General features: G+C 44.1%; 2 long non-coding RNA genes across 2 annotated transcripts; one reads left to right on the forward strand and one right to left on the reverse strand.

Moving 5' to 3' along the window:
• Window positions 1-10791: 10791 nt before the first annotated feature.
• LOC308482957 lies at window positions 10792-16457 on the forward strand. Its single transcript, XR_013989516.1, has 4 exons — window positions 10792-10910; window positions 13140-13292; window positions 14724-14879; window positions 16227-16457. It is a non-coding gene; the product is annotated as an uncharacterized lncRNA (long non-coding RNA).
• A 280-nt stretch (window positions 16458-16737) lies between these two features.
• Window positions 16738-18708, reverse strand: LOC308482964. Its single transcript, XR_013989523.1, has 3 exons — window positions 18637-18708; window positions 17741-17794; window positions 16738-17042 (listed from the first exon to the last, which is right to left on the reverse strand). It is a non-coding gene; the product is annotated as an uncharacterized lncRNA (long non-coding RNA).
• Between the last annotated feature and the right edge of the window lie 2988 nt (window positions 18709-21696).

A 21696-nucleotide genomic window follows, 5' to 3' on the forward strand; every position in this document is an offset into this window, starting at 1 on the left:
TTAGAAACCTCACATTTAACAGGGGAATTCAAAGTTCATTCATACAATTGAATGGACATTCCATGAATATTTTCTGAACTCCTCTTCGACTCACTCCAAGCATTATTTTCACAGCAATGCATGTAAGTAAACACATTCACAGCCCACCTAAAGATCAGTGCGTAACTCAAACAATCTTCGTTTACCAGCTCCTTCCTTGTCTGGGACTTAACTTGTATCCCCACATTCAGGCTACTCTGCATGCCCAATGTTTTCCTTACTCTCAAAACAGCCGTTCAGTGTGTCCATGCATGTCTAAGTTGAGCACAGTCATTTTCACTCTTCTGGTTGGCACTTCTGACTGATTTTCCCAGGGCCTCTACTTACTTATGTATTTCCTGGGGTTGTTATATTTTAAGAATGCAACCTTCTTACAACATAATTAATGGATACATCATATAACCCAGTGGAAGACAAGTTTTTCAAATAATTAAAATGATAATCACTTCAGCAGCATGCTTACCCAGTTCCTGTTGTCCAACACCTGCTGCATTCCCTGGGTGAGGGTAAGGTCTTCGCTAAGCTGGACCTTGCCCAAGCCTATCAACAACTGCCTGTCGATGATGCCACTGCTGAAGCCCAGACAATCGTCACCCACCGAGGGGCATTCCGTTGCCGCCGTTTACAGTTTGGGGTGAGTGTGGCTCCTGGCATCTTCCAAAGCCTTATGTAGCATCTGCTGCAAGGGCTTCTGGGTGTGGTGCCATATTTCAACGACTTCTTGGTGTCAGCAGACTCACACCAGCAGCTGTTCGAGCTCCTCCGCGCCGTGCTGACCAGGTTCCAGGAGGCCGGGCTCAAGGTAAAGAGGAAGAAGTGCCCGATTGCTGTTCCACAGGTGGAGTTCCTCAGCTATCTTATCGACGCCTCCGGCCTTCACCCAACAACATCCAAGATCTGTACTATCCAGCAGGCCCCAATCCCAAAGAACAAGACGGAGTTGCAGGCATTCCTGGAACTGCTGAACTTTTATAACATGTTCCTGCCTCACAAAGCGACGGTAGCCGAGCCTCTTCACCGACTCCTCAGCACGAAGACACCTTGGTCCTGGGGTCATCGGGAGACGGCGGCCTTTAACGCGGTCAAGGCTCTCCTTTCTTTGGACAATGTGCTGGTACAGTACAGTGAAGCCAGGCTGCTGGTCCTTGCCTGCGACACCTCACCTTTTGGCATCGGCGCTGTCCTCAGCCACCATTTTCCAGACGAAAGATAAGCACCGCTCGCCTACTTTTCCAGGACGCTAACTGGTGTCCTGGATGTCCTAGACATCCAGGTGTTAGACATGGTGTTTCCTGCTTGGCAGGGGGTTGGACTCGATGGCCCTTGTGGTCTCTTCCAACTCTATGATTCTATGATTCCAACTGAATGGAATTACAGCCAGCTCGACAAGGAGGCACTGGCACTTGTGGCTGGAGTGAAGAGGTTCCATGAATTGAGGCCTGCGCCACCGGCAGCTAAGGGACACGTCTGGGAGACACCCAAGACACCCTGGTCGAGGGTGTCTCCCAGATCTGGCTGACCCCTTTTACAGCCGGACCTTTATGGTAGTGGTGGACACCTATTCCAAATGCCAAATGGCTGGAGGTGGCCCTGATTCCCTCCACCACCACCGTGGCCGTCATCCGGGTGCTGCGAGGCCTCTTTGCGACACATGGGTGTCCTGATGTCCTTGTCTCCAACAAAGGACTGCAGTTCACGTCAGGCACTTTTGAGCGGTACCTTTTGGGACTGGGCATCTGCCAAGCCCTAATAGCACAATTTCATCCATCCAGCAACGGGCAAGCGGAGAGAATGGTGTGCTCGGCAAAAGAGGCACTGGCGCGCCTGGACCAGGGAGACTGGCACGAGCGGGTCACCAAATACTTGTTTGTGCAACACATCACCCCATATGCGGCCACAGGACGGAGTCCTGCTGAACTGCTTATGGGCCACCACCTCAAATCTCCGCTCGACTGGCTGCACCCAGACTTTGCCGTGGCTGAACCCCCGGGCTGTGCCAACGCACCATGGTCATTTGTTCCAGGAAACTAGGTCTTTGCCCGGAACTTTGTGGGGGACATTCCTTGGGTGCCAGCAACAGTACTGGGAGTCACTGGACCTCGCTCGTACCAGGTGGCACTCAAAAACGGACGTTTGTGGCGCCAGCACATAGACCAGCTTAGGCGCAGGGTTGGGGACTTGGACACTACCGTGGTGCCCCAACTGCGCTCGTGGCTCCGGAACAGACACTTACAGATGGCAAGGCTCCACGTATACCTCTCTCGCAAACTGTGGGCATGGAGCTGAACCAAGCTGCTTCAGAGGGTCTGCCGGACTTCCCACAGACTCAGACCACTGCCGTGCCTGACATTCCACCAACTCCACTTGCAGAGGTTCCATCCACAGCAGCGGATCCAGGGGACTTGGTTTCAACGCCACCTAGGGTTGCGCCACAGCCTCAGCAAGAATTGGGCGGTCCCTCCGGACCAGGGTACTGGTCCCCGGCGGTCTGGCAGAGTTTCCAAGTGCCCAACTTGTTTAAAAGACTATGTTGTTGGACATGTAACACCGTCAGTCTAATGGAAGTAGGTGAAATGTAACCGATATGCTTTTGTGCCTAATGGAACCATTACGTGTAGTGCTGTATATAAGGAAACCATTACGATTGTAACTAACACCTTATCTTGGTGGGGAGGGGTGTTATGTACTGAAGTTGTCACCCTGGGCCAGCAGGGGGATACTGTAGATAGTTTTCACTCAGGTCCACATATGCAAATAAGGGATTGAAAGTGACATTCAGTGATTGGATAGTTACAGAAAGTGGTTACAGTTGCATTGTAGTGGAGCTCTATATAAGCAGGCTGGCTGAACCCCTCAGTTCAGTTCTGTTCTGGCCTGTGAATAAACAAGAGCTGTTTGAAGAATCGCTGTGTCGTTTGATATGTTCACCCACAACTTAACAGGAGAGATTCATATGGGAGCAAGCAGCCTCAGACATAACCTGGACTTAAGCCACTGGACGTTTTCCCAGGCTGAAAAGCTTCATTGCCATGGCAGGAGATCCATAGAAAGATGTCTTGCAACTACAAAAGGGCTTCCAATCTTTAAATAACATTGAACATATACATAACATAATCTAGGCTCAAACTGAACTCTTAAATGTTTAACAGTTGTGCATTTCCAGAGGTGTACCTTTCATGACAGGGACGCGGGTGGCGCTGTGGGTTAAACCAGAGAGCCTAGGACTTGCCGATCAGAAGGTCGGCGGTTCGAATCCCCATGACGGGGTAAGCTCCCGTTGCTTGGTCCCTGCTTCTGCCAACCTAGCAGTTTGAAAGCACATCAAAGTGCAAGTAGATAAATAGGTACTGCTCTGGCGGGAAGGTAAACAACATTTCCGTGCACTGCTCTGGTTCGCTAGAAGTGGCTTAGTCATGCTGGCCACATGATCAGGAAGCTGTATGCCGGCTCCCTCGGCCAATAAAGCGAGATGAGCGCCACAACCCCAGAGTCGGCCACGACTGAACCTAATGGTCAGGGGTTCCATTACCTTTACCTTTACCTTTCATGACAACCCACCCTATTCCCCTGGGGCAGCCAGGAATCTGCATATGTTTGCAAGAAGCATGCTATCATTCTCCCCCCCCCCCCCCGCAAACTGCCCCACGTTACATCTTTCTAGTTTAACTGGCACACAATATTCTGGGACTACTGACATGCTCAGTCCTCATTGGACTGCTTGGAGTTTGGGTGTTAAGGTGTTATAGTTTTCTATGCTCTTTATTCTCCTTTGTTTTGTCTGTTTAAGATGTTGTGCACAGCAGCTACTGGGACATGGAACAGTGAGGTGCATATCATCTGCCTTCATGTCATGTGCAACTGCTTCCCAACCCAGGACATTTGCTCAATCAATTTGCAGGTGACAGTTTTGTAATTGCAGAGTTTTCTTTAGGCAGGGGGTTGGGGTAGTTGCACATCTACAGCCATTTAAGAGTGGCTGCAAAGTATTGCAACCACCTTTGATTTCAACAACAAGCCTTGTTATTTCATTTTTGTAATTTCATTTTCAGGCCTTTTTCTCACTTGCTTGTGTTGTTGGTCTTTGCCTTCAAACATCTATCAATAACTCCACATTCCACTCCCGTAGAACCATGTAAGTTTGGTGTGTGGGATGGATTTCTGGGAGGTTGGCTAGTCTAACACCCTATCCAGTGTAGAAAAGTCAACATTAGAGCATCCCTAACAGATGACTATGCAGCCTGTTCTTGAATAGCTCCAGATTTAGGGCATATGGATGAGATTCGTACTGAAGATGGGGTTCGAAGCAGCTGTAAGGCATTAGCTTGGTTCCATTCAAAACAGTGTGGCTAAGGGCAGCCACCACCAAATTATTATAATTATATAATCTGACCAAACAGATCAGATGTCACAAATTATCCTCTCTCTTTCACAACAATCTGCTGCAATTGCAACAAGGAGGGTTAAAGTTCCAGAAAATTATTTCATCAGGTCTCAGTAATGACTTTGGAGTCATTGTCCAATACTCATGGCACAACAGTGTGTCCCTGGCACCCATCAGTACCCCAGCTTTACCGCATGAGCTGTGCTTTTAGGCATTTGTTACATTTTGATTTGGGCCCTTGAAGACCAGAACTTTGCCTTGGGAACTAACTTTGCACTCCCAACAAAGTTGGACCCCACACCAATGAGTGCAAAGATGAAAGCACTGGTTCATAGTCAACATATCTCTTAATCCTTCAATAAACTAGTTCTCATGGACCTTGGATATTCAGGTAATGCATAGGTGGCAAAGCACACCAGTGAACTTCTCCCACATTAATTTTGGAATAGTGTCAATGTGGTGGAGGTATTCCAGTTATAGAGAGACATACCACCATTTGAGATGGAGATGCCACAGAATACATATTTTCAATATTCTATGAGAACAGATTGATTTTACCCCACGGTTTTGATTCCTTTCACTCTTTAAGGGGTTTACTTTCACTCTTTACATGGTTTAAAAAGTTTCTTAAGGGAACAGATCACTTTCTATACTTGCATGTTGCATCGAGATTATTGGTTGTCCCAATGTGGTGGAAATTACATGTTTGGGGAAGAGACCAAAGTATGAAAATTTACGGATATTGAATCTAACTGAGAAAATAAACCATAATGTAACAGTGCTGAAAAGAAATAAACAACGTATGCATTTTATGCCATCCTGTGGCCATTTACTTCGTATCCTGGCTAAAAGCATCTAAGCAATGTGTTGTCAGCAGAATCACCATAAATCTGGATGTCGTCACCTGCTTGATGCTTTAGCTGAAGATGACTACAGTCTGGATGGATGCTTTCATACAATGCTGATGAAATAACGTAGGAGAATTTTGTAGAAAATCTTAAAAAAGAACAAATGTTTGAAAAATATGGATACTTATGTGTTAGCTGGAGAGATTGCAGAAAGGGTGGCATATTCTGACTTTGTGTAGCTGCTTAGTGTTGTTGTTGTTGTTGTTATACATTTTTGAAAGCCAATAAAATATACATTGGTAAAAATGGTAAAATTGGTAAAAACCCGATAACAAATGCTGGAAATGTAAAGAAACTGAAGGTACATTTTTTCACCTTTGGTGGACGTGCCCAAAGATTAAGGCTTTCTGGGAAATGATATATAATGAATTAAAAAAGGTATTTAAGTATACCTTCCCTAAGAAACTAGAGGCCTTTCTCCTGGGCATAGTCGGCCAAATGGTGTTAAAAAAGGATAGAACTTTCTTTATGTATGCAACAACAACAGCAAGAATACTCATCGCAAAGCACTGGAAGACACAAGAACTTCCCACGCTGGAGGAATGGCAGATGAAATTTATGGACTATATGGAATTGGCGGAAATGACTGGTAGAATCCGTGACCAGGGAGAAGAGTCGATGGAGGAAGATTGGAAGAAATTTAAAGACTATCTTCAGGAACATGGTAAAATTAAAGAATGTTAGAGTGATGTTGGACTGAAAATAAGCGGTTTCCAGCTGTACAGGTTAAAGTCAATGATAGACTAAGATTAACAATTAGGATTAAAGATGTTTAAAGAAATGGAAATTTGACATTAAGAGGAAAAATCTCAACATTATATGATATTAAGACTAAAGATCAGGTTTAAAGAAGTTGAAGTTATATAATTCAATATTTTATTAAAGCTAAAGATTGGGATTAAAAAAGTGGAAAAGAAATTGCTGGACAAACAATTTGGATTGGAATACAAAAGGGGGAGGTATGAGGAAGTCCAGAAAATAAGAAACTAAAAAATGGAAATGGAAAAGAGATATTGTTTTTAATTGTTATGTTTTTTATTTTTTTATTGTTGAATTTTGCTTTTTTTGTGTGTGTGTTTTTGTTTATGTATTGTGTATGTTTTTTCTTTCTCTCTTTGTGGTTCAGAACTTTAATAAAAATTAAAAAAAAATGGTTCAGGTATCAGAAAATATAAAAGGTTTCCAGTTAATAGAGAAATATAATGCATATAGATGAGGTTGTACTGAAGATGGGTAGTGAGGTCGGTGTAAACTTCTAGTTTTATTCAATTAAAGGCAACGTGGCTAAAGGCAAGCAGATCAGATGACTCCAAGTGTCTTCACTCTTTGCCAGCAATGTGATGCAATTGGAACAAGGAGGAATGAAATTTCAGAACCCTGGTACCTGTCTATAACCCTGAGCAATGCCTAGTTTTACCACCTCAGCAGTGCTTTTTTCTGGGGCCTGGAAGATGATAAAAAATATATGCTCTTTCCAACCAAGTTAGACACCACATAAAACAAAAGCAAAGGCAAAAGCAATGACTCGTGGTAAATACACCCTGTTTTCCAATTAAAACCCATCATTCTTAAAAAAAAACCAAAAAAAAAACCAAAAAACCAACAACCAATAAAATGAAAAACTTTTAGGGGTCCTGCTCATGAAACAATAATGTCTGAAAGGAGCAGATTGTATGTTTCTATACACGTTGCATTAGGAAAATGGAAAAAGGGCAAGACAAAAAATAAGGGGATTTCAGTATGGCATCTTTTAAAATTATAACTTAAGAAGCATGAATTTTATAGGGGGAAACAAATCATATGTGGAAAATGTACTCTAAGGTTTCTAATCCTGATGTGACTGTAAGTTGGTCTCATATCCATTTCCTGAAGGAACTGCAAACCACATTAAATTTTATTAAGAAACTACAGGCAGTTGAAGATTTTATATAGCACTGGTAGGGAAGCATTCCTACAGACTCCCAGGCTCGTAAGAAAGCCACAGACTGTGGCTCCCCAACCATGGAAGTAGAAGAACCAACTCCTGGGTGAGCTTTGGTTGTAAACCCAGCAAAGCAACCTTGGTCCCACTGCCCAGTATTCACCCAAAATATGCATGTGAGACCTAAAATGTACCCCTAAGCCCCATGAGGAACGAAGCACAGGCTGATCCCTAAAAGGTATCCTAAACCCAATAATTTCAGAGTGTGCCTAATGTTTTCTTCTCTCCAACTACCTCCCTTGCCCAGACTCAATGCAAGGTAGACACACCAATTTCTTTCCACTTTCTTCTTCCTATATCTCTCTATAATACAGTGGTACCTCGGGTTACATGCGCTTCTGGTTACATACGCTTCAGGTTACAGACTCCGCTAACTCAGAAATATTACCTTGGGTAATAAGCAAAAGAACTTTGTTTCAGGATGAGAACAGAAATTGTGCAGCGGCAGCGCAGCGGCAGCAGGAGACCCCATTAACTAAAGTGGTGCTTCAGGTTAAGAACAGTTTCAGGTTAAGAACAGACCTCCAGAACGAATTATGTTCTTAACCCGATGTAACACTGTAAATGGTATCACAACATAGCGGAGGCCTCCTCATAAGGAAGATCATTGTCCTTTACTTCCACATACATATTTTTACTCTCTATCTCAACTTTACATCCCTACACCCCATTTGACTGCTTCACTGCCATTGGCTCATCCCTCTGCTGGGCTGCACTAATGACCTTTGAGCTAATCTGCAGCTGAACCAACAAGGGCTTCCTCAACTGCATCTTTGCACATTGCCTGGTACTTTCCACTTGACTGGTTAGAGTGATGAAGAGTGATTGAGAGTATTGTCTTGTTTGTGTTGTTTGTGGAGACAGCTAGCTCCATGCTGTGTGAGATTTCAATTCTCACCAAGTACACTTCTGAGTCATTGACACCAGCAGCTGAGCTCACTTGCCATCCCTTTTTCCCTAGAGGAGGGTGACCACTTCCATGGCAGGAGAATCAGTCTTACTGGTTGAAGCCTTCAGTACATCCATGCAATATGAAGCCATGATGGGTTAAGGGTTTTCTTAGATGTTGAAGGCTGAGGGCTACTCTTCTTAGCTGCAGATTACTTTCTTGCTTACAGTCTTACCAAGAACAATCTAATATCCAAACCTTCCTCCTTCTCAGAAGAGGAATCCTGTGGTGGGGGATACTGTATTTTTTTCTGTTTATAGGACACCCCCATGTATTAGATGACCCCTATTCCGTGTATAGGATGACCCCCAATTTCAAACTTTAAAAATATGAAGGAAAATATAGTCTTATACAAGGTAAAATACAGTATGGGGGTTTCTTTGCAGGTTGCATCTTGGTTTTGCCCTTGCCTTTGTAGTCTCTAGATTCTTTCTTTGGTGACATTACAATTTAAATCATACATTAATGCCATAGGAGGGAAATGCTGAAAAGTTTTTGGCAAGAGCTAATGAAATGAAAGAGAATTAATTAAGCCAATTCAACACTGAGCTTCGATTTTTGCTATGTCCCTCTGTGTCTTCTTGGCAAACACACAGCCCCCACTCCCAGACCTCAGGGAACCATTTGTTCCTACATGTTGCCCACAGCGTGAATCCTTGGCCTATAAATATCTCCATGTAAGCCTCTACTTGCATCATTCCTCTTCCCTGGTCCATCTCTTTTGAGTCTCCCGATCTTTCAAAAATGATGAAAACACTTCTGAGCACATGCCTCCTCTTGGGCCTGCTTTCTCCAGGTGAGTAGCAACCAGTGCAATGGAATTCTTTAGATGACTGCAAAAATGTTTGCTCCTTGGGTGGGAATGTGGGTGAGGACAGGATATCAATATAAAAGAGAGTAAGGACTGCTGGCTAACCAAGGAGAGTAAACTCAAGAGTTTAAGCACTTAAGCCTTGGTGACCAAGTATAGTCAGTTGTAAACATTTATTTATGTGGCAGAGGAATCAGAATAATCATGCTAATAAGTGAAAGCTACAGTTTCCAAGATACTTAAGATAGCCATTCGATCTAGAATTTATTATTATTTATTCATTTATTCATTAATATATGTATTGCTTCATTCCCAAATGGCTTCTGTGCTATTTAGAAAACAGCAACAAAAGAAATCTGCATCTTTGTTAAAATCCAGAATGATTAAAATATACACCATAGTTAAAATAGCCAATAATAAACCCTTAACATAAAAACTACCCTGATTAAATGGTGTGTGAGTGAGAGATAGAATGGGAGAAAATCTCAAGTACTGGAGCGGCAATGAGCATTTCACATAAAGTTCATAACTTTATTTCTCTAGCCAAAGGCCATGACAATTCTAGCTTGATTTCACATTAAACCTTACAATCATCAAAACAACATATAGTAATTTTATCTAATTTCCTTTCCTGTTATTTTTTCCCAGCTGGTGCATAGAAGGGCACTCCAAGAAGCCAATATGGTCTCACAAAAGAAATCAAACTGAAAAAGACAGTTTCTAAAACTTTAATGGAGTTTGACTCTGCCCCCCCAGATTTCAGTGTCAAATAGCATTTCAGTAAGCACTATGCTACCAAGTATCTTTAGGGCAGGTTCATTTAGCTGCCCTCCCTTATTGTAATAGAATTTCATTAATGCTCCTTTGGTTTTCAGTGCTTTGACTTTCACGGCTCAATATTACTCTTCCCAGAGAATGTTTCACTAAAGAGTACACCAAGGGATATGGGTGGCACTGTGGTCTAAACCACTGAGCCTCTTGGGCTTGCTGATCAGAAGGTGGGTGGTTTGAATCCCTGCGACGGGATGAGCTCCCATTGCTCTCTCCCAGCTCCTGCCAACCTAGCATTTCGAAAGCACGCCAGTGCAAGTACAGTATATAAATAGGTACTGCTGCGGCAGGAAGGTAAACAGTGTTTCAGTGCACTCTGGCTTCTGTCATGGTGTTTTGTTGCACCAGAAGTGGTTTAGTCATGCTGGCCACATGATCCCGAAAGCTGTCTGTGGACAAACGCCGGTTCCCTCAACCTAAAAGTGAGATGAGCGCCACAACTCCATAGTCACCTTTGACTGGACTTTCCCTTCCCTTCCCTTCCCTTCCCTTTAAACCTAGGTATATAAATGAGCAGGTTTCTTCTATAGCTTCTTGCTCTAAACATCATTTTTTTACTTTTGACTGTGGTCTGTGTTGTTTATAGATAGGCTTTCACACCATGACGCAGGGCAGTTCACAATATAGAATCATTGGCATGCATCAAGATTGAGATATTTCTGCTCCTTTTCCTTTTTTTTTTTTTCAGCCGGTGCATAGAGGGGTACTCTAAGAAGCTACTTTATGGAAGGGAAGGTTGCATTGGCTAAATATGGCACCAAATAATTAATATGAACATTACAGCTAACACATATCTACCCTTTTGCATGACACTTCCTTAAGAAGAAGAACACATTGTACTACTTTACCATCTCAAGAAATCTCTTGCACCAACCTCTATCTCCTTTGTGCAGCAACATCTCTGACATGTACCCACTGTCATGAAAATAGTACCTCATGTGAAGCTCCAGGAAGTCATGGCTGCCGTGATGATCAAACCTGTTCCTCTGGTGCCCTGCATAACAACATAGGTGAGCTGAATCTTCTCACTTACTTTTGGTCACTTCAAGGATTGAGTTTCTTGTGTAAATTAGCATTATTTATTATTTATTTATTGCCTTTATATCCCAACTTTTCTCCAAGGAGCACAAGGTGGTGTATATGGTTCTTCTCTTATGCATTTCACCTTGTGAGGGATATTAAGCTGAGAGGCAGGGACTCCCCAAGGTCACTCAGTGAGCTTCATGGCTAAGTGGGGATTTGAACCCTGGCATCTCAGATTCTAGTCTAGTCCAACACTCAGCATCAATACTCAGCCACATAACCTTACTCCAGCCTTCCTATTCTCTTTCCATCACATGCAGGCTTCATCAGAGAGAACCTGGCATGCATCAGGCTGGGGTTTTGGCCCTTTAGAAATTTCTGGACTACTGCTCCCATCCACCTCAGCCAGTGTGGTCAATTGATAGAGATGGTGCAAGCTGTAGTTCAGTAAATTCTTTGCTTATTGTAACTCACTCTACATGGGGCTGCCCTTGAAACTGACCCAGAAACTCCAGCGAGTGCAGAATGCAGCAGCGAGACTCCTTACGGGGTCCTCGCCACGGGATCACATTCACCCAGTGCTATACCAGCTGCACTAGCTCCCGGTGGAGTACAGGATCAGGTTTAAGGTGCTGGTTTTAACCTTTAAAGCCATATATGGCCTAGGACCCTCGTACCTACGGGACCACCTCTCCTGGTATGTCCCACAGAGGACCTTACAGTATTCAAATAAATTTTGGGGGGAGATTCCGGGCCACAGGGAGGTTAGACTGGCCTCGGCCAGAACCAGGGATTTTTCAGCTGTGGCCCTGATCTGGTGGAACACTCTATCACAAGAAATTAGGGACTTGACATCTTTCCGTAGGCCTGCAAGACAGAGCTGTTCCACCAGGCCTTTGACCAAGGCACAGTCTGTAATCTTCATAGAACTCTAACTTGATGGTTGCCATTAATTTGATTCTGAACTGATTCTAGAATGTATTTTAATTAATTGACTGTGCTATTTTATGTACACTGTGCTATTTTTACCTGTTGTTAGCCACTCTGAGCCCGACTTTGGCCAGGGAGGCTGCAATACGAAATTATTATTATTATTATTATTAGCCACAAATTAGCCATCACTGCATTTACTAGCAGTCCACGCTACACCAGAAGCAGTGAACTCTGGTTTGGTTTTGGTTTGCCTTCCATCATAAGGCAAGGTATTAAGTTTAATATATTATTACAAATTCAATGCAAGGATCATTTTGGGCACCTACAAGTTCTTTCTCTCTTTGCTCTCACACCAGCTGTTCCAGATGAGATATTACAACGGGGGGAAAGGTTTTCTAGCTACCCTATCTCTCCTTCTTGCATTACTCCTACTAACATCCTGTGAAAGAAGAGGTGTGATATGATGTCATCCTCAGAGACCCCTCCGCCTTCAAATTTTTGCAGGGTGGTGGGACACTCACTGTTCAATGACACTAAGACTAAGCCATGCATCTTCACTGTCTGTGAATTTTGGAGCAATTCATGGGATTGTTGGCTCAAGAGCAGCCACATCTTCATTTTATCTTGAGCGTCTTGTGATTTAAGAATGCAATGAAGGGCCATATGGTCCTTTGGCTTCATAATAGTTCCTGGGACATTGGTCATTTCTAGGTTTCAGCTTTCAGTTCTCACCTTGCTTGCATGCCCATCTGAGAAATCAGGTGACTTTTTCATCTGCTACATCTTTCAACTAGAATCTTCCAGACAGACAGATCTATTCCAGTCTCTGCTAAGGGTAGGTGAATTTGTCAATTTTTGTTACTCTCACTTTCTCATTCTCCCCAAACTTCAATTTCTGCACAGTAAATAATTAAATAAATAAATAACTCATTAAAATGTACCACCATTTAAGAGCAATTTTCTCCTCAAAAATATTTTCATGCAGTTGCAAACCATTTTGCCTAATACAAAGTAACTCTGTTGGTTGTTTTAACTCATGTAGCTGGGTGGCATTCAACTAAGTCAGGGGTCAGCAAGGCTTAAGAAACATAAGAGACTTGTGGATTTAGAAGGATAATCGTGTTTTGGTTCATTTTCTTGGTTCAAAAACTGTGCATTATGTAGTTTCTCACTGAAGAATAAAATGTAGTAAAAGGGAAGTATCATTGAAAATATATACATTTAGAGGGAATTAACCAGAGTTTTTGCAGATCTTGTGATTTATTTCCTTTTGTTCTTTTCAGTTCCAGAGTATGAAGTGTCAACTTTCCAGGGATGTGTTTATTCCAAATTATGCCACTCAGGTGATTACAGCTTCAGTGCAGCTAAAGGTAAATTCCTCCAGCTGAAGGTCTACTGCTGCAAAACAAATGAGTGCAACAAGGAACCTGTCCACCGTGAGTATCTGCATCTCTGAAGGTTAAGGGCTTATAAAAACAGTGCTTTTTCTGGCAGAACATGATGGAACACAGTTCTGCCACCTTTTGGGGGGAAGGATGCAGGAGGGCTCTGGGACCCCATCAGATCACCTCCTTTCCTAAGCTAGGCAAATTCTCCTCATGCTTGGGAAAGCAGGCATGAGTCTTAGACAGGATCCTGGAACCTGCTGCCTCCTTCCCAAATCCAGATGGGCTTTGGGAAGGTGGTGGGAGCACTCTTGGCCCCATCAGAGAATCACACCAACTTACCTAAGCTGAGCAATGCTTCCCAGGCTTAGGGAAGGAGACACTAGGCTATGACAGTAGCCAGGAACCTTGCTTTCTCCTACCCAAAGCCACCCATCTCCGGTAGAGGGGGCTCGGTGTCAGAGTGCTCAGGCCAGTAAGTCAAGGACGGGGGCTTCCCTGTGGGGCTGGTAATTGGTTTGCCACCCTTGATGCATTGTAAGTGTGCCAACTGCCTTTCAAGGCCCATTCACTTGGAGTATCTTCTGAGTAGACATTTGTAGAAGTGTTAGAAATCCTTTGACACATCACTTTATTTAATTAAATTAAATACACTGCTTGATTGTAAAAAAATAAAAATAAAAATCCAAAAAAGTTAAAATAACAATAAAATAAAAGCATATTAAAACTTGCATCTATTGTATAAACATGGATAGGCTTGTCTCAATGTTTATAGCAGGCACCCACTTTTGTTTCTAGAAAAAAAGCACTGTATGAACCAATGATATACAGTGTGTCAATTAGTTACAAGAAAAGTATAGAATTCTGTCTTTTGGTCCATTCAGATGCGGGGTGCAAGGGACTAAGAAGTATCTATGGTTGATCCTTGAATCTGGAATGAGTGGAGTAGATGATCACTTCCTTACATACATCTATCACATTTCAAACAAGCAGTCATTGGACTGAAGGAAGAGAAGTAGAAATATGGGAAATATGGGCATTGCTCTCCCCAATGTGGATTCTGGGCCTGCCCACTACTTGCTTGCACACACACACACACAGAGAGAGAGAGAGAGAGAGAGAGAGAGAGAGAGAGATTACATCCAAGAGAATGCAGCTGTCTGTACCTTCAGATACAGAGAGTTAGAATCAGAGAGCAGATAGCTAGCCTGATACATTTCTACCATGTGAGAACTCCAGAAAATACACAAAAAATAGTGTGCATGACAAAAGGTGAAAGACAAAAACATTTTTATAGATGCTCAGCAGAGGTGCCTGTTCTGCAAAGTTGATGGCAAATGTAGGACACGATGTGGAGGTAGCATGTCCAGCTAGGGTCAGAAGTTACTAAAAGGCATGAAAAAAAATCAAAATAAAGGTACAATAAAGAGACTGGGGAATGAGGTGTATCCATATGCTGACTGTAGGTTTTTATTTTGGTAGTTACACCACGTGAAGATCTTTCCCCCAATGGTCTACAGTGCACAGCCTGCTTCAGAAAGACCGATTTTTCCGGCAAAACAGGTTGCCCACGTGAGGGGACTGTCAGCTGCCTTGCCAATGAGACCAAGTGCATTAACTATTCTAGTAGGATGATATGTGAGTAATATTGCCAATGGGGCAAGAAACTCAGCTCCTCTCTGTCTCTTTCTCACTTCAAGAAAAGTAATGACTGATATTATTTTGCATTTTATTTATGATAGGTGTGTATAGCTTTGATTTCTTTCTCTGAGGGAAAGGGCAATAATCTAGTCCTGTTCTGGATTCCATACTATCTGCATATGAATTGCATAAGAACTGGAGGGGACAGGCTCACTCAAGGGTAGGGTTTTACCTTGTGTGAGACTGGGAAGCCTACAAAAGTACAGCACACTCCTTACAGCACACCTTTGTCCTCAAACGCACAAGGTGCATCAGAGCAGAGGGATACAAGGGAGGGTGCAGGACCAGCCAGCACATCACTGCTTCTCCTCACAACAGTATGCACCATTGGGTGCTGGTCCAGGAGTACCCACCCACCTTGGCCAAACATTCAAAAGTAAAGGAGGCTGGGAGAAAGGAGGACACTACTAGTGCATCTCTCTTCATCTATCTTCATAAATAAGTTGCATTGTGTTTATTGAAACTTATTGCATCACAAGTGTGCAAAAGAACTGCAGCCTTAGTCTAACAAAATACATGGGGTGGGAGACCAGGGCTTTTTTTCAGCCAAAACTCATTTCCAGCAACTCTCAGGTAGGCCCCATTGCCATTCTAAGAGAACAAGGGAGGCACTCATGTTGAGTTCCGGCACCTCTTTTTCTAGAAAAATAGCACTATGGCAGAGGGTAACTTCCTGTTCACAATGCATCACCATGGTGTTAGCCAGGAAACTCAAATTCAAAGCAAATAATCAGCAGGCAATCCAATTCTCTCCTTTCTTCTTTTACAGCACAGCATAAACTCAAGACAGACTGAAAAGGAAGGTCCCTGCCAAAGGGGAAGCTTGCAGGCTCTGTGTTTGGCAGGGATCAACTGTAATATTGAGAACTTGATCCCAATGCCAGCACAGCTTCCTGTTGGTGCCACTTAGCTGCTGAACATTGGAAGCAAACTTTGCTTTGAACAAGGGGTTCAGCTGATTGGCTGTGACTGCAAGCCCTCCTCTCAAGCAAATGATTCAGAGTAGTTTCCAAGATTCCCAGTTGTTCTGCTGCTGCAGTGAATTTACCTGCCACATATCTCATGTAATACAGTGTTAGTGTAAGTCAAGTGGATGTTGCTTGGGTAGAATGGTCACATTAGGCCACCTGGTGGGCTTAATTTGGCTCACAAGGTAAGACTAGTGATAGTTGGCTGTCAGATTAATCCTACAGGGTTGTAAACATACTGAGCTTTAATAATCACAGTCATCCTTATCCCCAAGGCCCCAGAACTCATGCAAAGCTTCTCCTTTTTATTACACAGATCATAATAAGACAGCTAATAGACTCCAATTCAAAGGCTGTGCAACTGAAGACTTGTGTGCCCTTGATGGAAAAAACCTTGAATATGGTCACCTGCTAGTCCAAGGAATTAAAGCAAAATGCTGGAATGCTGCAATATCATCAAAGCAAATTGATCTTGAAGGGTAGATACAAGACAGCAAAGCTCTCCTCCTTGTTAATTCCACCATTCATGGTAGCTGCAGAAGAAATCGGGAGCCTAGTGGTGAGAGGAGGAGTTCAGGCCTCATGGGTTTTCTTTTTCACAATTGGTGAAATTCATCATAAAAAAATAAACTCATCTGGCACATTGAATCTGTATTCTGTATCTCTTTGTTTTATATATGCAGAATGAGTAGAATGCTGAGAAAGGGCATTTAAAGTAAAATATGAGAATTTGTATGTTATTTTGTTCAGCCCCAGTTGCATGCCAAGGCCTTGCGACCCTTACGGACAATATTTACACAGACACAATTATTTTGGTTTATGCGTTCAAATAGGCCACAGCTTTATTGTTTACAGATGCGGGTGGTTTAGCTTAGGCATTGTTTAGCTTAGGCCAGGCTATATCTTGATTCCCGCCAGTCTGCAGGGTAAACCACCAGTAGGGGGAGCCCTATGACTTACATAAAATAGGGACTCCTTTGTTAGGTTTCTGTGTGTTGCCACTGTGCAGTTGCTTGGAGTCACAGGACTCTGTTTACATTCCAGGGATTCCAGACTGTTGGAAGTCTCATGGAGGATGGGAGACAGATGTGATGTTTACTGGTTTCCTGTTCCTTTGTTTTTCAGTTGCTCTCTGCCTTCCACAGAAAGAGGATATAAATTCTTACTGTCTGCGTAGTTAGGAATAAAACTCTTAGCCATGTAGCTCATACTATCTCAGCTCCTTCCCTGCGTGCTGGATACTCTGCGTATTGGGAATGTGCCTGGAGCCTGATCAAAGGCTCAGGTCGTTAATTATCATCAGAGGAGAGAATGAAGGCCTCGACCGGAGGAGGAGTAGCTCGGTCGTAGCGGAGGCTATGATACCCCCGAGGGACAAATTTGACAGACACTGGGAGACAAATTGAAATAGGATTTGAATGGATTCACATAATCAGGGGTTCCTGGGTTTGAACCATGTCCTTGTAATGGGAGACGGTGACAGAAGCAAGTGGAGCCCTCTTCAAAGAGAAAATGAAAAAAGCTCCTAACCAAATACAATGTGATCAGTTAGACACGGGCACATTAAAATAATTCCTCATTTATCAACAAGTACTCTCATTATAAACCTCTGCTAATTGTAACTAGAGGTCTGAAGAGTTCATCAGAGTCATATTTTTACGCTGACCCAAAGTGTCTGTCTGAGATGGATTTGGGGCTTGCCCAAAATAAAGTAGGTGGCTTGTGTCAAAACAGAGGTGGTGATTTGTTCTGCCCCATCTTGGTAATCCACATATTAAACACAGTACAGACAAGCATCTACTACAACTGATATTATACTTGCAAGCTTACCACAAGCAGGAATGATAGGATGGGGTAATAACACAAGGGAGAGCAATCAGCAGCCTGGGGAGAAGCCAGAGGAAGAGTTTCATTGTAACTGGCAGGTCAAGGATGTAATCAAAGGAATAACTTTACCTTTACGAAACTTTACCTCTAAATTCACTCCAAATTTTAGAGAGTCTTTTCTCTCCCCACTCTATCTCTGCCAGCTCAGGATATCTCCATCTCTCCATCCATTCTACACTGGCTCCCAGTACATTTCTGAGCACAATTCAAAGTGTTGGTGCTGACCTTTAAAGCCCTAAACGGCCTCGGTCCACTATACCTGAAGGAGCATCTCCACCTCCCCCATTCTGCCCGGACACTGAGGTCCAGTGCCGAGGGCCTTCTGGCGGTTCCCTCGCTGTGAGAAGCCAAGTTGTGTGGCAAGTTCCCTCCCCCCCCCCAGTGGAAATAAAGACACAAGACACCATGATTCAAGTTAATGGGCGAAATAGGCCACAACTTTATTGATTACAGGAATGAGCGGTATTGGCTTAGGCATTGGTCCTATCGACTATCCGGCTTCAGCCCGATTGCATGAAGACCGGAAAGGGTTAACCACCAGAAGATGGAGTCCTGCTGATGCACGTCAACTAGGAGCTCCCCCGGGGTCACCGCTCAGGGGCGTGCCTTAGGTCCATACCTCCATATGCTTCGGACAGGGCCACGCCCCCCAGAATCCTTTATTTGACTACCCTTCTATGTGGGGGAGGTGATGGCGCTTTCTCCCCCCCTCTCATTTGCTTAACAATGCTCCTTCCCAATGCCTAACCGCCAATACCGCATAGTTGTGACGAGTTGCTACTAGGTAGGTGAAAAAAGCAAATGGCTGGAGCCAATTTGCCAAGTGGAAAAATTCCTACCAGGCCCCATGACGGCGACCAACCGAAGTCCATAGCAATGTCAGCGAGCCTGCCTAAAGGGTGGGAGGGATGGGAAACCGGAACAGCTGGAGCGGTGAAAAGAGGACGAGCCTTGGCCGCGCCAGCCCTAAATAGGGCGGGCCACGCCTCCCGAGCCAGCCAATTGGCTGGCAGGGGAGATGACGTGGCCGAGGATTCCCTTCAGTCTCGCGGGGGCTGTGAACCAGCCCCCGTGCATGTGAGGGTGGGGTGAAGCCCACAACCCCACCTCCTCTCCAGCTCGGAAGTGGCTTTACAGGGAACCAGGCAGAGGGCCTTCTCGGTAGTGGCACCCCCCTGTCAAAGAGAAAAATAACTACCAAACGTTTAGAAGGCATATGAAGGCAGCCCTGTTTAGGGAAGCTTTGAATGTTTAATAGGTTATTGTATTTTAGTGTTTTATTGGACTGTGGCTCCCCTCAGAGGATGACCAGGTGTCATCCCTGAGGGGAGGGTGACAAAATCCCGCCCGGGCTCAATCTGTTAGGATATTTCCGTTCCACCTTAAAAGGGAGCAGGCTGTGAGTCACAGAGTCTGCGTATTTCCTGTTCACAGGATGTTTATGTTTTGCTATTGCTTTCGTTTTCTCTCTCTGTGTCGTAGACACTAAAGCAGGCAGTCATGTTTTTCTGTGTTCTGATCAACGCTGAATAAACTTGTAAATAATGCTCTCCTGAGTGCAACTTTTGGCTGTGCATTATCTGCTGATAGAGCATGCATGAGCTCTGGAATGTGGCAAGATATTTTCTAGAAACTCATGTCGCTGCGTGCCTACGGGAGGTCGATGGATCGTCCGGCAGACGGCTTGGGGGCCTTGATGGACTTTATCTCCCTGGCAGTATCCCAACACAATCACAGCAACACTGGATTGCACCAGACGGCCTGGCCACCACGCCGGATCATACCCCCCAGCCTGACCACCACACCAGATCACCTCCCCCCCAGCCGGGCGTGATCATCCTGCCTCCTGGGTCGGGAGTAGCAGGCAGGCGGCACACCGTTACCCTATGCTCCAGGCTGGAGGAGGCAGGCAGGCAGGGGAGAAGACTAGAAGGAGACAGGTGAGCAAACAATGGAGGGGGCTGCACATGGGCACAGTGGACCCTGTCCTGTCCCTATGGGTGCCATGCGCCCCATCCCATCCATCCCTATGGGTGCCGCGTGCCCTGTACCGTCCATCCCAATGGACGATTCGACCCACCCCTATGGGTGGTTCACCCTGCCTCTGGGCGCGCTGCCCCAGGTACCTGAGGCTTCCTCCATCACTGGCTCCCCAACAATGGAAGTAGAAGAACTAACTTCTGGGTCAGCTTTGGCTGTAAACCCAGCAAAGGCACTGTGGTCCCACTCCCCAGCATTCACCCAAAATATGGATGTGAGACCTCAAGTGTATCCCTAAGTCCCACCAGGCTGATCCCTGAAAGGCATCCTAAACCCAATAATTCTGCAGTGTGTCTAAGGTTTTCTTCTCTCCAACTGCTTCCCTTGCCTACACTCAATGCAAGGTAACTACACCAATTTCTGTCCACTTTCTTCTTCCTATATCTTGCTATAATAAATGGTACCACAACATAGTGGAGGCCTCCTCATAAGGATGATCATTGTCTTTTACTTCCACATACACACTTTTACTTTCTACCTTAACCTTACATCCCTACACCGCATTTGACGGCTGCACTGCCATTGGCTCATCCCACTGCTGGGCTGCACTAATGGCCTTTGAGTTAATCTGCAGCTGAACCAACAAGGGCTTCCTCAACTGCATCTTTGCACATTGACTGGTACCTTCGACTGGACTGTTCAGAGTGACGAAGAGTGATTGAGAGAATGATCCTGTTTGTGTTGTTTGTGGAGACAGCAGGCTCCATGCTGTGTGAGGTTTCGAGTCATTGACTCGAAAGTCATTGACTGAGTAATTGACACCAGCAATTGAGCCCCAGACCTCAATGAACCATTTGTTCCCAGGTGTTGCCCACAGCATGAATCCTTGGCCTATAAATATCTGAAAGTAAAACCTCTTCCTGCATCAGTTCTCTTAGCTGGTCCATCTCTGAGTTTCCTGATCTTTCAAAAATGATGACAACACTTCTGAGCACATGCTTCCTCTTGGGCCTGCTTTCTCCAGTTGAGTAGGAACCAGTGCAATGGGATTCATTTTATCATCTTTGTTGTAGTTTAGTCGTTTACTCGTGTCCGACTCTTCGTGACCCCATGGACAAGAGCACACCAGGCACTCCTGTCTTCCACTGCCTCCCGCAGTTTGGTCAAATTATCATCTTTAGATGACTGCAAAAATGTTTGCTCCTTGGGCAGGAATGTGAGTGAGGACAGGATAGCAGCATAATAGAGAGTCAGGACTGCTGGCTTACCAAGGAGAGTAAACTCAAGTTTAAGCACTTAAGCCTTGGTGACCAAGTATAGTCAGTTGCAAACATGTATTTCTGTGATGGAAGAATCTGATTAACCATACTAATAAGTGAAGGCCACAGTTTCCAGGATACTTAGGATAGCCATTCAATCTAGAATATATTATTTATTCATTAATATATATATATTGCTTCATTCCCAAATGGCTTCTGTGCTATTTAGAAAACAATAGCAACAAAAGGAAATCTGCATCTTTTTTAAAATCCAGAATGATTAAAATATACACTATAGTTAAAATAGCCAATAAAAAAACCTTAACATATAAACTACCCTGATTAAAAGGTAATCCCCCTCTCTCTCTGTGTATACATTCACACCAACCATTACCTGCTTCTCTAACATCCTTGTCCTTAGTAAGTGTTCCCTAAGCCAGGCTCTCTTCCAAGACAAAAGTCAACTAATAGGGAAACTGTGTGTGAGTGAGAGAGCAGCAATGAGCATTTCACGTATAGTTCATAACTTTATTGAACAAGCCAAAGGCCATGACAAACTTGTAGCAATGGTATTAATAAAAGAATACAGAGCAGACATCCATAATATAAGCTAACTCCCATGATGTAAGAGAGAGAAGATACCAGAGACACCAACAAACT

The sequence above is a fragment of the Podarcis pityusensis genome, assembly GCF_964106645.2.
Source record: "Podarcis pityusensis genome assembly, chromosome: 8".
NCBI classification, from domain to species: Eukaryota; Metazoa; Chordata; class Lepidosauria; order Squamata; family Lacertidae; genus Podarcis; species Podarcis pityusensis.